The 12,099-nt window shown below is 43.2% G+C and overlaps 1 pseudogene across 1 annotated transcript in view; it reads left to right on the top strand.

The window, feature by feature from the left end:
• LOC114319863 (perakine reductase-like) overlaps window positions 1–12,099 on the top strand; it is a 133,812-nt pseudogene that overhangs the window by 41,245 nt on the left and 80,468 nt on the right. The window lies entirely within an intron of this gene.

Raw genomic sequence — 12,099 nt, 5'->3', positions numbered from 1 at the left:
ATGAAAAAACAAAGAAAGAAAAACAATGAAAAAATAGAAGAAGAAGCAAACAAAAGAGGGAAAGGAAAAGCAAAGAAAAACAAAAAAGAAAGAAGCAGAGAGTTTAAAAAAACAAAAAAAAAAAAAGCAAAAAAGCAAGCAAAAACAAAACAAAAAAGAAAATATAAAGATAGTGGCAAAGAAAAGAAAGGATTTTTGTTCATTTTGTTTTTATTATGTGAATGCATTTGTTTGCTTCTTGATTTAATTTGTTTAAGCTTGCTTGTTTAAACTCATTTGTTCAAAACTTTTAATTTGTTTAAACTATTCAAAGTAGTTTATAATTTGCTTTGTCTGAATCATAGTTCATTCTGTTATTATGTTCTGTTGTAACCAAACATTATTGTATGTACGGTTCATTCAGAGGAGTTCCAGATAAAATCATTCATGCCACAGTAAAATCATCATCCATTTTACAACCAAATTGAAACACAGTGCGCTGTGTTCATTGTTTTAACACATGTGTAAATTGGCTTCCACTTTACTACACCGCTTTGATTGTTTTGATTTTATGTCTCTCTATGTAGAATCCATGTTTATTTCTAATTCCTACTTATGTGATTTCCTTTTTCTTTTGTCCATCCGACCTTTCCTCCTCTCGCGTGTGACGCGTTAGGATTATACCTCCGGTTAAAAACATCGGGTGCGCCCGGTGTTCACACCACCCTTCTTCCTCTCACATGTGACGCGTTAGGATTGTACCTTCGGTTAAAAACGGCAAGTGCGCCTGTTCGTTCACACCACATTTCCTCCTCTCGCGTGTGATGCATTAAGATTGTACCTTCGGTTAAAAAACGGCAGGTGCGCCTGTTCATTCACACCACCTTTCCTACTCTCGCGTATGACGTATTAGGATTGTACCTCCGGTTAAAAACATTGGGTGCACCCGGTGTTCACACCACCTTTCCTCCTCTCGTGTGTGACGTGTTAGGATTGTACCTTCGGTTAAAATATGGTAGGTGCACCTGTTTGTTCACACCACATTTCATCCTCTCACGTGTGACGCGTTATATAGCGATTCTAATTGTGATCCATCACTTATTGTGTTCCGGATTCGGGTTGGTATGGTTTTGAATAGTGATTCATATCTTGTTTCCCTTGTCTCCCCTCTGTTTGGTTATTGGATTGTAATTGTGCGTTTGGAACAAGTTGGTTGCTTGTTTTTCCAAACCTGTGTTGACCAGAATTTTGGTCTTCCACTCGAGCGGGGTTTGCAAACCCTCAGTACTTTGCTCATCTCCAAAATAATGGAGAAGTGATAACCTTGTCCCGTGATATAGTAATTGATCTTAATTATGATTGTGATTGTGTGCTTAATATGCTTTTTAGTAGTAATTATGTGATTATTCATGTTTTTGAAACTATATTTGTTCACCGTAGGAAAATCTATCAAACTTATTGTTATAATTTGAAAATTAAAGACTGTAGAGGTTTCAGAAACTGGAATTGTCTGCACCGTTGTGATTGGCGTGATTTTTAGAACCTATGGTGAAATTTAATTAGAAATTGATTTAGATCAAAATAATTAGATCGAACTAATTAATTAAGCATGATTACTTAGCCTTAATTAGATTGATTAAGGAAAACATATATTATACTCATTTTGGCTTGAGCTCAAAAATCTGAAATAGGCACTCTAGAGAGAGAGTGAGCCAAATTTAGAGAGAGAAAGGGGCCGACATTGAAGATTTTGCAAGGGAATTGGAGAGCTAAGTAGATTAACACAAGATTTAACTGTAATTGAGAAAATTGGAGCTTCTAGGTGAGTAATTGAACTCAACTTTATGAGTTTAAGTCCATAAATAAGTGAATTCAAGCAAGATGCACAATTGAGAGCATGAATTCAGTTGATTATGATGAATTTGAGGTCTATATGCACATGCATGTATAGAATTGCTATGAATTTGCATAATCAAGCATGAGGCATGTTAAACATGAAGAATTAAGCACCAAATTTTGCATGCATGCATAATTTTGTTAAGCTTCATGATTTTAAATACCACTTGTACCATTTGAAATGGAATTAAAGTCAATAATTCACATGCATGCATGATTCATATAAGTAGGGAACTTGATTATTCGTGTCTTGAAATTGACAAGAAGAATTTGAAATGATTTGAGAGATGGATCATGATTTTAGACAATTGATTCCAAATTACTTATGTTCTTATGTTATATAATGTATTTCCATGCTTTTGTACCAAAAACATGAGTTTTGGGCCTTTGAACATCAAGTTTGAGCTTCAAATATAATTTTGGAAATTCCACAATTCATCGAGTCTGCTCGAGCAGAAAAATCGCCGCTCGAGCGTAAAATGTCAGCTCCCAGAAATTTTGTAGACATTGATGTCTGCTCGAGCGAGAGGAGTTATGCTCGAGCGAGAGGAGTTATGCTCAAGCGCCTAGTCACATGTTTTAACTCTCAGCTCGAGTGTCTAAAGTCACAATCAAGCGTAAAAATGAGGCAACCAGAACTTTTGCAGACCAAAGGGGTCCGCTCAAGCGACCGAAGCTACGCTCGAACAGAGAACCCTGTTTCAGAAATTTTGAAAAGTGGTCTTGTGTTTTGTTTTTCGTTCTCTTTCATTTCTAAGCACTCTGAGGCATACATCGAGCATTGTAAATGGACTAAGAAGATAAGAAAGAGGCCTAAGAGGAATATATAAATTAAGAACAAATTGAATGGCATGTGACCCATTATGTTTATGATATATGTAGGGTTAAGCGCAAGGGAAAATCATCTGACAGATCACTGTCAGCAATATCTTAGTAAAGACATGTTCAAGTACATTATTTTCCGAACGTTACTACTGTATGAGCCTTGTGGATTTGTATCTTGAGTTACGGATGAATAGTTTAACTGTCAGTCTTTTGCATAAGACTAATTGAATACAAATATGATCATGATCATAAGTATGAGACACACATTAATAGGAACGTGAGAACAAATTGGGCCAAAGGCCGTTTGACATGAATGAATGGGCCAAAGGCCGTTCGACATAAATGATTGGGCCAAAGGTCATTTGACGTTGTAGACGTCCCCGAACGCCCCGGGAGGACGAGTCCCGTTCTGTTCGTTATTGGGCTTGCTACAGTTCAGGACTCTCAAATTGTCACGGTTCTTAATCTGAACCAAAGAGTCCAAATCCGGCAAATCGTTTTGAGAAACAGATTTTTGAAAAGAAGTGCCAAACATGGACTGCTTTGCCAGATATAGAGTCGCCACCTAAATATTTTTTAAGGGGGAATTTAGAAAACCCTGACTCGGTGCCAAAGGCCACGTGTCCGTCATCACCAAAGTTGCCTCGGCTCGGGAGCTAGGGTACGATTGGGGAAGGTCAGCCATGAGCACCCCCTCTCACCAGATCCGAAGATCGGCCTCTACTAACCGTGATATCCGTTTTTGAAAACATTATGTGTTCTTATCCCGATTATTAGTCTAGAATTACTATGTTATGCGCACAGCACAAAAGTATAAACTAGATTGCCTAATTTGGGAATAAGCGTTGCATATCCGTTTGCTTTGGAAAAATGTTTTGGAATTTGCTACTCGCGAGTAGGTTAAAACACGGATTTCAATGAGCTATTCCAACTCAGACAATCCAGCCTTCACCCACAGGCATTCAAGCAGTTATATCACATAAGCAGCTAGCCTCATGGTAATCATGCTATCATGGCAACACTCACACACATGCAAGGATGCTAAAGCATAAATACTTACATCGTACTTCGTGCCAAAACAAAGAACTCGTTAGCAGTCAATGCATGATCCAAGTCCATGTTTAAATGTCTAATGCAACGCATATGGGATGTCACTAGAGTAGGCTCGGCTAGTCTATGAATGACATGTGAAAATGCACAAGTAGCATGTATTCAAGTTAGATTTGAAATACTAATGCAATTAGCATGATGCGCCGAGCCCGGTGCATGCAATACTGGTGAATGATGCACGCATGCATAGCATAAGGTATGCTAAATTAAACATGACCTATTACTAACCATCAAAGCAGGTAAGTAAAAGGGAGAAAGAAGTGGGGGTTGGAAAACATGCACACACTCACCCACACTTATTACAAATTCGCTCTCGCTCGGAGGGACCAAAAGAATAATACAATTCGGATAATGAATTAACTATCCTAGCTAATTGATTATTACAGACTAACTAAATTAATTAAACAAATTAATTAATTTAAGAAAGCAAGAAAAAAAGGCCTCGGGAAGAGGGCTCAATGCACGCATGCTCGGGTCTTGCTCGGAAGTCCACTGCCATGCACAAGCTGCCTCTGTTTTCCCTGCTCTGCTTCTCTGAAGACTGCCAAAGTCTCAGGATGTGCTCACTGGATGTTGGGGAATGCCACCAGCTGGAGGGAATCATCATCGGCTGTGATTTGGTGTCGATCGGCCAAAAATGAATCCATCGGCCACAGATTGGTTGCCGGTCGGCACTCTGTGCAGTCGATCGGCAAAAAGTACCTGCAGAATCTGTTTGACAGCAGCAGAGGACAGGGCTTTGCATGACAATGCAATTCGAGCAATGTATGCACCAACCATATCCCTTATCATGTTTATGACTCAAAGGGACATGATCCTCGATTCTCGGGCCACCAATCACGCATTTCGATGCATGATGGCCCAAAGAATCGAGTGTGCAACTTCAATTTCAAATGTAATGCAATGCAAATGAACAAGCAAAGGGGCTCAACCTCTATCATGCTCAACTCAAGAGGTATAGAATGCATGTTAATGCAATGCAATCCTAAGCATGTGAGCTAGCATGCAACATAGGCAATGCAATGTGTACATGCAAGCATGCAAGCAAACATGCAAGGTAAGCATGCAAACAAGTAAAGAGATGGACTTAAACATGATTAGGCAATTCTCAAACAAGCCTAAATCAGTGGCCAAAGTGCTCAAACATGGAGGCCAACACACGCACACACATGCACATGTTAAAGGGCTAATACTTAAGCACAAAAGGGCAACTCTCAAGCACACTTGAAAGAGGCATAACATGGACGATTAGCATGTGAATTAAGCTTTGAAAATCATGCAAGAACATGGTGCCAAACCAACCCAAACAATGCAATCAAAGTATGCAAGCTAAGTCCAAGATTCAAAGCAAGCTAAAGGGGTATTGAACCACACTTAACAAGACCAAACATGGCATGAATTCAATGACCCAAAACAGAGTTTTAGCACGTAAAACACAGCCCAAAAGACTACTTAGATGGCATCTAAATGACTTGAATTCAAAAGCATGCACAATGACCAAAACATGGAGCATGCAACACAAGCCTTTGACATATCAAAGGGACCATGAAATACAAGCATACAAGCATACTAAGTGGACTGAAATGACATGGAAAATGGTCCCATCCCACTAAATCAAAGCAAGTAATGAATGCTATACACTCACACCCCTTAAGGCCAACAAGCCAAAATGCAAAGGGGCTATACAATGCATGCCAAAGTTGACCCAAACAACTAAGGACAGACCTTAATCATGGCAAAATAAACATGAAAGCTTCACAAAGCCAAGCCTAAAACATGATAGAACAATGGTTTACAACCTAAGGCATGTTAAGGCAACAAAATGGTATTACAAGGCATGTATGCTAAGCAAGCATGGTGTACCAAAACCAACTTAAAACAATGCTATTTCATGGCAAAATAAGCATAACTAACAGCTAAGGCATGGTCAACAAGAGCCTAAGCTAGGTGCTCCCTCAAGAGGCAAAAATGGTCCTTTTCAAGGACAACAAGGAGAGGGGGTGGCCCTCTCCTCCTGGGGATCTCGAGGCACCATCCTTACCACTAAAATCCCTCAAGATTTTAGTGGTGAGGAGGCCCAAACACCAAAGTCCCGGAGCTCACACAAAATAGCACAAAACAAGGGCCAAACAAGGCTTAAGAGGGGTCAAACAACCCCAAAGCTTAAAACACTCTTAACAAACTATTTAGAGGCCTTAAAAACAGAACTTTTATGTATTATATGCAAAGCCAAAAAACAGTTGCAAGATAGGTAAAAGTGGTGTGCAAAAATGGGGTAAAAAGGGCTAGTTTCTTACCCTTGAAGTCCTCCTTCACAAATGATGATCTTGTTGCCTCATTGAGCTCAAATCCAGTCAAGAACACCAAGAACAACCCTCTGGTCCCTCAACAACCAAGAGAAGGTGTAACACTATGTGTTTGTGTGCAATAGTATGGACAAACACACACTAGACACACACAAGAGAGAGATATAGAGATAGGAAATATGTATCAACCCTAACCCTAATCCAGAGCTCCCTCTGAAATTTTTGTAACCTTAATGCCAAGAGAGGAGCCCTCTTCTTATAGGCAACTCCCTCTTGTAAGGCTTCTAAAACAAGCCATCCAAGAGGGAAATCCCTCCATACACGTGTATGGAGGCGAGCAGAGTGGGTGCCAGCTATCACAGCTGGCACAAAATATCTACTAAAAGTAGATGAACAGTGATCGGCCATTCAAAATTGCCATTTGACAAAATTAATGGCCGACCGGCAACAAATAGTGCCGACCGGCAATATACATTGCCGATGGCATAAAATCACTGGCCGGTGGCCTCAAGCCATGGCCGGTGATGTGTGGGGATGCCTCATAAGGCATTCCCTGCCCCTCCAAGGCAAAACGCAAGTGTTTGGTGCAAAACCAGACACAACATGGTCGAGTCGAGAGATCCTGAGGCAAGGCGCGCAACCGAGACCTCCGGGAACTCAAGACGAACACAAACAATGGTAATCACCAAGTGTTCCAATGGTGACGTCCAAGTCTGGAGGACGGTCAAAAATGGGGTGTCTACAGTTGCCCCTCTTTGACAGAACTCGAAAGTCATAACAATGACGGGAGTGAATGTCAAAGCCTAGAGACGACCCATTTTTGACAAGGCCGAAGACTTAGACAAACATGCAAGACAAACAAGATATGTGCCCGAAGGCGGGGGCAAGATGCAAGACAATGCACAGAGCCGGACATAACTTATGATCATGCAAAGAAAGCTGTAATGAAACACACATGCGACAGTTTTAAGCTAGCATACACCAATGCAACTACATTACAAATGCAGAAAGGATGTAAGAGAATTATGCAATTCTCAATACGTCTCACTCGGAGGATACAATACCTATGCGGCTCGTCTGGTTACACCTGCTTCAAACGAACCGTACATACAATATCGTGGCTGCAAAGAAAGCAAACATGACAGGTACAATGTTATTAGCAACATGCATGACAATGCAAAAATGAATGCAAAATGATATGCAATATATACAAAACTATGTATGAACAATGCAAATGAGAATGCAATGCAATTGAATCATGATCCAATCATGAGCGGTTCAAAACCGCACCTATGTCAAATAGATTGATGGAGGTAACAAGTCCGTCAACCATAGAACGGTCAACAGAATTATGAGTAATGTAGACGGACACAAGAACAAGTATTGGGGGGGATGACAAAGGTAGGGAAACAACCCGCTGGGGAAAGGACTACGATCCTAATGCTGGATGCAACAATTACACTACAATGTAATATATAATGAAAATGCTGGGAAAATGGCAATGGATATGGCACGCGGGCCAAACCAAATCTTGCCTAGACAAGGCATGTACACATACAAGCCGTGTCTAACATAGAACGGTCTACTGAACTATGTTTCGACGTGAAAAGTATGGGCACATACCAGACCAAGCTCAATCATGGAAAGGCGCGAGCCATAGATGGAAGATGATGCAGTGAATGCATGCAAGCTACAATGCAATATCTACAAATATGCAATGGAATGGAAAAGATACAATGGATATGGCCTGCGGGCCAAACCAAATCTTGCCTAGGAAAGGCATGTACACATACAAGCCGTGTCTAACATAGAACGGTCTACTGAACTATGTTTCGACGTGAAAAGTATGGGCACATACCAGACCAAGCTCAATATGGAAAGGCGCAAGCCATAGGCGGAGGTGATGCAGTGAATGCATGCAAGCTACAATGCAATGTACACTATATTACAATGATGCATGACAATGCAACTATTTACGATGGTGCATGACAATGTAACTATTTACGATGATGCATGACAATGCAATTATATATTTTTTTGTTTGTTTTTTGAAATGCAAATGATGTATGAAATGCATGTTGCATGGAATGCGCGACAACACGCAGCTTTTGAGATGCACGTGAACTTGAATATGCGACGACGCGAGTCGCTTGAAATGCATGTATAATGCAACTTATCAAAAGTCGTTCGGGCACGACAAACACCGAAGGACTTGCACCTTCAGAGGATTTAGGGTCTCCTAGACCGTAAAAATTCTCGATATATCTCACTCGGAGTATACCATACATGTCCGGTTCGTCGGGTTGCACCAGCCCTAAATGAACCATACATACAATATCGTGCCTGCAAAGAAAACAAACTTAACAGGTACAATGTGATTAACAACATGCATGTTAATTGTACTTGAAAATGCGTGACAACGCGAAGCAAGTGGGAAGCATAACAATGCTGTGAAGGCACAGACATGTAAGTGGAGCACGCGGTCTACGCAAGTAATGAATTTGAACATAAGAATGTGGTCCACGCAAACAGAACATGCGGTCTACGCAAGCAAAACATGCGGTCTACGCAAGTAATGAAATTGATTACAAACATGCGGTGTACGCGAGCAAAACATGCGGTCTACGCAAGCAAAACATGCGGTCTACGCAAGTAATGAAATTGATTACAAACATGCGGTCTACGCAAGCAAAACATGCGGTCTACGCAAGTAATGAAATTGATTACAAACATGCGGTCTACGCAAGCAAAGCATGCGGTCTACGCAAGTAATGAAATTGATTACAAACATGCGGTCTACGCAAGCAAAACATGCGGTTTACGCAAGCAAAACATGCGGTCTACGCAAGCAGAACATGCGGTCTACGCAAGCAAAACATGCGGTCTACGCAAGCAGAACATGCGGTCTACGCAAGGAATGAAATTGATTACAAACATGCGGTCTGCACAAGTAGTGTGTATGAGAAGAGTTTAATGTACACATGTAAGTAAAAACATGTTATTCACGATGCTGGAACGTAAAGTACTGTAACACAGCATAATTGAAACGATTTGTGGAATCCACAAGACATGAAAAGGATACGGGAAGGGACGCTCTTCATATGTACCGAGCATCGCTCATAGAAGACACAGCTTGAGGTCAACTCGAAGGCCGGTTGAGCGTCGGAGATGCACGTTTCTTGCACTGTCTTGAGCAATGAAGGCCTTGAACCACACATATAACCCAAAAAGGATGTAGGAGGCTCCCAAACCATTGTGAGAGACCACCGGATACCCACTGGCCATCAAAGTGTATCACCGGCCGTCCATCGTCCATCATACAATTTCCATCGGCATAATATTTTGCCGACCGGCAAAGAGTGTGGCCAACCGGCAAAAAGTCCTTGTATCGGGGCAGTTCAGTTTTAAAATAGGGCTTCTAGCCCTATTTTCTTCACTTCCTCTTGCTCGAAATTTCTCCCCCTCTCTCTCTAGATCATTTTCCTCCTTTGATTTCCTCGTTTTCTTGCGTTCTAGCCTCCATTTCGTCGTCCGATTCGCGAAATACCTTCGCGTTTCGAACGTTTTGAACCGAACAAAACTTCATTTCGGTGTCTCGTTTTTTATTTCCGCCACTCGGGGCTTGTTTCCCTCGAGTTTTTCTCGATATCTGTGCCTTTTCCTCACTTCGGCTTTTTCGACCTTTTCCGGCCCTCTCAGGGTTGACTTTTTGTTGACTCTTCACATTCTCGCCCGGTTTTTCGTCTTCCGGCCATTTTCACATTCTCTTCGAGATGGCGGACGATCTTCCACAGGGCGGGACCTCTCCAGAGCTCGAGATGGATCCCGAGGCCGACCCCTTGCCCCTTCACATCCGGCAGTTCGATCCGGAGACCTACAGGCCTGCGGTTCATGTGATGCTCCCCGATGGACTACGCCAGTTCCGGAGCTTCGAGAGGGGCGTGGCACCCAAGCTTCTCCTGCGTGAGCCCACCTCCCATCTGTCCTTCGGCGCTTCCGAGGTAACATTCTTTCTTCTGTTTTATTATTTTTCACAACGTAGAACATAACTGCCATTAGTTGATTCTGTTCTTTAACTGCATAGCCCGGATGCACCGATACACTGTACATTGTAGTTGATTGCAAACAAACTTACAACCGATATCTGTTTGAAACTTACACGTGCACACACACTGCACTGACCCTGAATCACCCAAACACACGGCGCACACTGTATTTTACTGCATACACACTGGTACCCGGTATCTGTTTGAGTTTGAAAACATGCACACATGCTGTATTTTCCCTGAACCACTCAAACACGCTGACACATCACACGTTGTAGTTCACTGTAAGTACACCGGCACCTGATGTCTGTTCGAATTTAAAAACATGCACGCTTTCTGTATACCTGTATGCTTCTTAAAACTGCGTTTTGAATATTGCCTCGCAATTGTTGTTTTTTGATTACAGGGGGATTCCCATACCATCCGCGGGTATGGGAATGTCGTTGCTCGGGATTGGTACCTAGAGCTTCCAGACGCGGTTCGTCATATCGTCGACGAGGCCGGTTTCGGCATCTTCTGCAGGGGGCTCTCCTGGCTTACGACCTGCAGGCCCTTGCTTGTCGCTTTAGTGGAGAGGTGGTGGGATACCACCAACTCCTTCCACTTCTCCGCTGCGGGGGACATGACGATGACCCCTTATGATTTCTCGATGCTCACCGGCATCGGGGTAGAGGGTGATCCGATCCCCTTCAACACCGATATGGATGAGTGGGACGCCGTCCAGCTGTACCTACTCGGCACTCAGCCTCCCTTCGCTCGAGCAGGGTTTGTCAGGTACTCTTGGTTCGAGAGCCATTTCCAGATTCAGCCAGCCTTGGCGATGGAGGCGCAGATGACCCCAGAGGAGGTGGATCAGTATGCGCGGGGCTTCATCATGTTTCTACTCGGGACGACTCTTTTTGCCGACCGGGCGAACACCGTGCCTCTATGCCTGTTGAGCGCACTGGTGGATGTTAGGTGGATCCGCCGTTATGACTGGGGTGGCGCAGGCTTGGCCACATTGTATGGTTACATGAGCTCTTCTTCCCGCCTCAGCGGACAGCTTCTTGGCGGCTACTGGCGAGCTTGGGAGGTATATCTTCTTCCCCTTTTTACATTTATGCTTCACGTTTTCTGTATTCTGTATACTGCACACACCACGGTCTGCCTCTCACTGACTATATACTGTACACGCGGCACACATATTCTCTACTTTACTTTGATTGTATACTGCACACACTGTATACTCTGTACAATATACTGCACAACACACGGCTCTGCCATTTCTGCTTTATTCTGTATTTTGCTTTATCTGATAGTCATACTTATATCTGTTCTGCGGTTGTGGGTGCATGCCTACTTTCCCAGACTTGCCCCAATACCTGATGTGGAGACCCCACTTGGCGTCTCCTTTTCTCATCGCTTTGATGTGCGATACGTGCGGAGACCACGGGAGTCTTTTATTTTCTTCCGCCGCTACTTCGACACCATCACCGCCGCGGAGGTATGTTCAACTTTAGAATTTGCTTAGTCTTCACTAAGCACTGTATGTTTGATAACAGATAGATAACAAACTACATATTTACCCGCAGATCACCTGGCAGCCCTGGGCTCCGTTGCCAGCCGTGGTGAGGGATCACTACGAGGGCGCAGAGGAGACTGCCCATTGCCGGATTCTGTTGGAGGGCCCGGTCTATCGGGTTTGGTATCTGGGCGAGCGTTTCTTGCGTCAGACCCTGGGTTTACCGGAGAAGATAGTCCCGGGTCCGCCTCCTACACACATGAGGCATACAGAGGGGTTCTCTTTTTAGCACATGAGGGACTACACCATCGGCTGGGGTGCAGAGTGCCACAGAGACGAGGGCGACTACGCAAAGTACATCCGGACCTACATGATGCAACCCTTGAGCGGTGGTCGTCGGGCTGAGAGGGAGAGGCCAGCGGCGCCGGCAGCTGGA

Source organism: Camellia sinensis, chromosome 2 (genome assembly GCF_055761805.1).
Source record: "Camellia sinensis isolate YWXY chromosome 2, ASM5576180v1, whole genome shotgun sequence".
Classification (NCBI taxonomy): domain Eukaryota; kingdom Viridiplantae; phylum Streptophyta; class Magnoliopsida; order Ericales; family Theaceae; genus Camellia; species Camellia sinensis.
The sequence above is the reverse complement of the archived record's forward strand: the minus strand, read 5'-3'. Positions and strand labels throughout refer to the sequence as shown.